The sequence below is a fragment of the Branchiostoma floridae genome, chromosome 4, assembly GCF_000003815.2.
Source record: "Branchiostoma floridae strain S238N-H82 chromosome 4, Bfl_VNyyK, whole genome shotgun sequence".
Taxonomy (NCBI): domain Eukaryota; kingdom Metazoa; phylum Chordata; class Leptocardii; order Amphioxiformes; family Branchiostomatidae; genus Branchiostoma; species Branchiostoma floridae.
The window spans coordinates 27464397-27471190 of NC_049982.1; positions in this window are offsets into that span (position 1 = coordinate 27464397).

A 6794-nucleotide genomic window follows, 5' to 3' on the forward strand; every position below is an offset into this window, starting at 1 on the left:
TTATTTGTTTAATTTGGTTGCTGTGCTGCATGATGTGGTTGTGATTGACATGGTTTGATTCGTACTGCTGTCAGATTTGGGCGATGAACAGTTTCTTTCATCTTGTTGTATTTACCTCTGTTCTTGTTGACGACGAAAGACTGTACGAGAGGTGATGACTGCCTCATTCAGAAACAAAGTGCACAACCCAACTTTCGGGCATAATTGTAAAGAAAGAAGGAAACAGATCTCGAACCAGTTTTAGCTCATTGAAGGGCTAGTCTCCTACTTGTCGTGACAGAGAGAACAGACGGTATGTACAATATCTACAGGCTCATTGTACTTGGGAAATTTCCCGAGCTCTTTATAATAATTACGACAAGCACAATGGACACTGGACCACGGCTTAACTCTGCCTAAACACCAAAAACAACCACAAACGACCACAAACAACTCTAATATGCAGTGTATATGGGACAACGAGCTTTTTTACGCTCTGGAGAAATGTCCTAAAGACTGCAACCCTTTCAGGTAGCGTGCACGTCGGTGAGCGACATAGCCCGAATCGAACACATGACTTCTGGTTCAAGAGGCAGAGCCGCTAGCCACTGAACTACGCACGCTACAGAATAAGATTTTTATGAATGTCTACCAATACCAAAACCATTGCGAATATTACTTTGCAAGGAAGGTCTTTTATTTCATTACACGAGGAATACCACCCACACATGTACAGCTCTGTTCACCCTTCTTTGGTCTGTGTAACGCAAACTCCGCTGTCCTGGATTATAACTGGCCCCTTCCCGCAGGGGAGGTCGGTCGGATGTTAATCGGGCTACTTTAAGCGCAATTTATATTGTTCTCGCCACTTACCAACAGATTTTCAAATGGACGTCAACTAGAAGGTAGTCAAATGACCACAATGATCTGAAATTTGGTAAATGTAGCATACTATACGATGATATACTTATTTCCGGGCGAGGCCGAGATCTTATTGATCACTCTTTGAAGTTTAGAGATGAGGTCAGAAACTAAGCCGGGCTTGAAGATTCGTATTCTGCTTAAAGGTATCAGGCCCTTGTTATTGCCTTGAAACACATGTTTTTTTTAATGTGTTTTAGTATAGGTCTATCGACATTCTTAATCGCTTGCTACATATGATTATAGGAGGACTTGTATATGTCTTGCAAATATAAAGATCAAAGGTATAGGTTAAAGGTTATAAAATCAAGTTGATGGTTTCTATGGGCAACTCTCGGTAATAATATGTGACTTCTAATAACATTTGAAAACCTATAGATATGTACTGAGAACAACACCAAGTATAATGTGATTATTACATAATGGCAAAAGCCAACTGGGTCTATGTCTTCTCTATGAGAATAAAAACATGTTTAAAAGTAATATAAGGTAGTCAACTTAGAATGTACTTTAATGTTTAAGGATGTTGGCTAGACTATATATGATGCACCTGTTGTGTTCATTTCATGATCCATTAGACACTTCTTAGCATGCATTCATATTTCTATTGTGTGGATTAAAGATATTTGACTATTTAAACCATACAGTAAAGTAACAGAACCTTATTGTACAAAGAAAGTTGCTACTATGTCCAGCTTAGTTCAGTCTGATATTTAAGTGGTAAGTTAAGATTGAAGTTCACTTTAATATACGTGTGAAAATATCCCAGTTACACCATATGTGGAGAGATGACTGAAATGTCATATGGTGTACTATGCTATGCTACCTGTAATAAAAAAAACGATGGCTTTATTTACAGTCTTTTCCCGAGCCAGTTTTCTGCATGTGCAGATTTGCTGTAAAATACATGTAAAGGGAATCTTCTTAGTAGCGTGTTGCAATGTGTACATTGTATATTCTGATATTTGATCTTCAAGTGTAACATCATAATTTGATACCACACTGATTTGTTTTTATCAAGGAGATTTTATGGATGACATTGTCTGGTCACCCGAAAACTAATGCGAACATTTGTAAGAAGAAAGATTATAACAAACTAGAAAGGCCAACATTTGCTTGAGAGCAAATGCAGCATATTTCAGCCATCTCCCTCCCCATACAACAACAGACTATTCCAAAATCACCCACGTGCAAGAATCGAACACTTTTGTTTAAAAGTCACTTCCACTAATGACACTTAATGACACCCAAAAATGAATCTTACAAAATTCCTAGTGCAAGAATGAACTCTTCCAGTGCACCCCATGTGAATTTGCACAATAGACCAGTCCAGAAATACTCTCACTGAAAACATGGTCAAGGTTGAACTAAGCAAAAAAGGCATGAAAAGGTAAAATAGACCAGTCCAAAAACACTTCCACTAAAAATGGAATATTGAATTATCACCTTTCTAAAACTAAATTTGAAAACATCCCCATGCAAGAATGGACTCTTTTTGCGATGCCCCTATGTAAAGTGGTGCAGTCCAAAAATACATCCGCTAAAATTGGACTTGGACGTAATCACCAAAGTCCCAAAAATGGATTTTAAAAATCCCCCCTTGTAAGGATCGACTCTTCCAGCACAACCTATGTAAAATTGCAAAGTTTACCAGTCAAAAAATAACCACACTGAAACACTTTGACATATTAAATCACCAAAGTCCGTAAACAAATTTTTAAAAAATGCCCCCCTCCATGCAAGAATGGATTCTTCCAGTACACCCCATGTAAAATTGCAAAATAGTCCAGTTCAAAAATACTCCCATTGAGAGACATTATATAATCAACAGTCCAAAGATGAATTTAAAAATATATACCCCCTCAGTGTCAGAATGGACTCATCCAGATAACACCGGGCTCACTGATTGGCTGCCAATCCCCTTCGGGATGTTGACTCAGGCTACGTGATTGGTTGCCTCTTTAATCTAAAGTTACTAGTATATATAGACATGTGCACATGCTGTCTTCAGGTGGGAGAGGTCAACGACCTTGAGGTCGTTGACCCTCTGGCCTGTGGAGAATTACTAAAAAAGTACCCAAATATATCATTTTGAAGTGGTTTATGCCAGAAATTATACATGGGTCATTTGAATGAATATCTAGTGCACCTATTTACCAAAATGTAGGTCATTTGGTTACAAGACCAGGGAACAGGAGCCAAAAGCGTACGTTTTTGGTCAAACAATGGCCAAAAAATTCCAAAATTAAGCATTTTGTTGTACCGTATGCCAAAGATGTCAATGAATTCATGTGCACATATGTAGACGGCACTCCTATACCAAATTTCAAGTCATTTGGTTGTGAAATGGGGGTATAGGAGCCAAAAAATGTCATTTCTGGGGCAAAAAATGCCGAAATTAAGCATTTTGCTGTACCGTATGCCAAAATTGTTTTTGGAATTTTGTGGGCATATGATCAAGGCACCTCTGTACCAAATTTTAGGTCATTCGGCTGTAACACCAGGGAACAGGGGGGCAAAATGTACATAAAAATTGCAAAAAACATTAATAAAATCATTTTAAAGGAAGATATGAAAAAAATGAGAAAAAAGCAACTGGGTATTGACCCACTCTACCCTTGTGCCAAATTTCAAGTAATTCGGTCCAGGAACGACGGAGATGAATCAATTTGAAGATTTGACAGGAGAAAGAAAGAAACATTACGAATACAATATATTTCACCATACCTATGGTATGGCTGAAATATAAATATGTCTGAAATTCAAATGATAACGAAGGTTGTAAGAATGATAAACCACCCAAAGGATTGGATAATAAACATAAGAATATAATTGTTCCTTTTGGATATTGTCACTGTTTTGTTTTCAAATGTCTATTGCATGAATTCATATATACGGTTTCATTATCGAAAACAAACTAGAGTTCGACGATGTCACGCCCCTAAACATTGCTAGGGAAAGCTTGTGATCCACACATTTTCAGTATGAATATCTAAGTAAATATTTGCATAAACCTGCATATACTACTTGAGGGATTCTTACGTTCAATGAAAGGCTTAATCGCTCAAAATGTGACCTGTCCTTGGTACTTAACAGTATTCAAAATAACACACAACTTCAGGCACAAATGCACACTACTACTACACAAGGTGAGCGAAATAAAGCAAAATATAAACATGTTTAAATTTGGACATGTAAGAATAACCGAAGGGACAAAACATGGTATCACAACCAAAAAGTCTTTTATTCATATATTCTTTCAGGTCATCCAGGGTAACCGTCGCCTTGGTCTTGGCGGGCCTCGCTGCCCCGACCGCCGCATGCAGTTTAGTCGTTGCCCTGCATAGCAGGGCGTACTGGCCAACAGAGAGATCCAGCATTTGTAGCATGTCGTTAGTAACGCACAGACGGGCCTCTTTCTCCGCCAGCTCGGCCTTGGCCAAGGCCTTGACCGTAGCTGGGTCAGCTTTGCAGCCTGGGACCAATCTGTAAAATCGAACTCGGCCCTTGTGTCGGGATCGATCGAGAGAGAAGAGGTTTCACGTTTCGCGTCCGCACGCGTGTAAGACGGTCCGGGAATGAAGCCCCGGACTAACCCGCCTGTCTGGAGCTAATTAAGCTGACCCTGGCGGGTCCGTGTGTGGTCGGATCAAACAACCTCCTTGGATCAAAACATAAATAAATAATCCTTTATTACCTCCATGAAATGTCATGGAATGGAGGTTATATTTTCTGTTAGGTGTCTCTGACTGTGTAGATGTTTACTCAAGAACGGCTGGATGGATTGGTTTCATACTTGTTGTGTTGGTGCGGTGTGATGAAAGCTTGAAACGATGAGATTTTGGAAGCCGTATCTGTCGTTATAATCGATGTAATAATGTCAGAAATCACCCCTATATTTGAGATATATTGGTACAGGCATCGTGCTTTATGTGTTTGTTAATGGGCTTAGCTGCAAGCAGATGGTGAGGTGATTTCTATGACAGCTGTATGGGGAACCCCCATTAGTTTTATTTATGTCTGCTTAGGACCGTTTCAAATATTTGTAACAGTTGCCCCTGTTTGCCCAGCCCAACATTCTAGAACATCTGTTTTGGGCTGCGTAACCCGGAAGTTTCGTTAGTATGCTGGGCAACTGTTTCCCGATGCTGGGCAACTGTTTCCCGATGCTGGACAATTTGAATATGATAAATAACTTTGTATTTAGCCACTTGTGCCTTTGGGGACCTGGTGTGTTATACTTCGTTTGCGCTGTTAGATTTTGTTGTCCGTGTGGCTTATGCTGATGTTGTGTTGGTAAGTACTTGCATTATTATATATCGGGCATCAACTTGTCCCCGTATCCTACATGTAGGTATTGGTTGACGGATATTTCATGTCCTTTTGGTTGTGTTGATGATGTGTTTGTATCCTGTATTGTATTTCTTGTATTGCAGTAGTGTTTTTGTCATATGTCATATTATGACAAATCATACAGTTGCGATTTATCCCAGTACAATGTATGTAGAACATAATGCCTGTCTTGGAAAATGAGTGGTTACTGTCTGTGGGTTTCGCACCTATATTTTGTTCCCATTTGCGATATTGATATGTGGTTTGGTGTGCCCGGTGTTCACAGTCGTCCTACGATGCACGTTGGTTCCTTGGTTTTCTCGTATGTGATATTATGACAAAGCATACAGTTGCGGTTTTACCTAATATGTATGACATATTGCTTGTCCTGGAAAATGAGTCGTTACTGTCTGTGATTATCGCAACTATAGTTGATGTCCCGTTTGCGATATTCGCATACGGTTTGGTGTGCCTGTACACAGTCGTGAAACGATGCACGTATCAGAAATCACCCCTATAATTGTAATATACTGGAACAGGCATCGTGCTTTAAGTGTTTGTTAATGGGCTTAGCTCCAAGCAGATAGTGAGGTCATTTCTATGACAGCTGTTTGGGGAATCCCGAGTTTTGGCTGTCTGTGTACAAGATTACTCAAAAACGGCTGGGTGGATTGGTTTCATACTTGTTGTGTTGGTGGGGTGTGATGAAAGCTCGAATCGATGAGATTTTGGGAGCCGTATCTGTCGTTATAATTGATGTAATAATATCAGAAATCACCCCAATATTTGAGATATATTGGAACAAGCATCGTGCTTTATGTGTTTGTTAATGGGCTTAGCTGCAAGCAGATAGTGAGGTGATTTCTATGACAGCTGTTTGGGGAACCCCCAGTAGTTTTATTTATGTCTGCTTAGGACTGTTTGAAATATTTGTAACAGTTGGCACATTAGACCCGCTGTTTGCCCAGCCCAACATTTTAGAACATCTGTTTTGGGAGGCGGACAATTTTGATTGTGATAATAAATTGCATGTATGTACTTGTGCGTTTGGGGACACAGTATGTTATATTTCGTTTGTGTTGTTAGATGTTTTGTGGTGCGCCTTGCGTTACGCGGATGTTTCGTTAGTATGTAATTGGATGTATTACATATCTAATATGTGGATGTGTTAGGTAATCCCTTATCTGAAAAGTTGTTGCGTATAGCAACTGGTTAGGGTAATGTAACATTTAACTCCTTAAAGCAACTGTTTCCCGATGCTGGGCAACTGTTTCCCGATGCTGGACAATTTGAATATGATAAATAACTTTGTATTTAGCCACTTGTGCCTTTGGGGACCTGGTGTGTTATACTTCGTTTGCGCTGTTAGATTTTGTGCTCCGCGTGGCTTATGCTGATGTTGTGTTGGTAAGTACTTGCATTATTATATATCGGGCATCAACTTGTCCCCGTATCCTACATGTAGGTATTGGTTGACGGATATTTCATGTCCTTTTGGTTGTGTTGATGATGTGTTTGTATCCTGTATTGTATTTCTTGTATTTCATTATTGAATTTGTCAT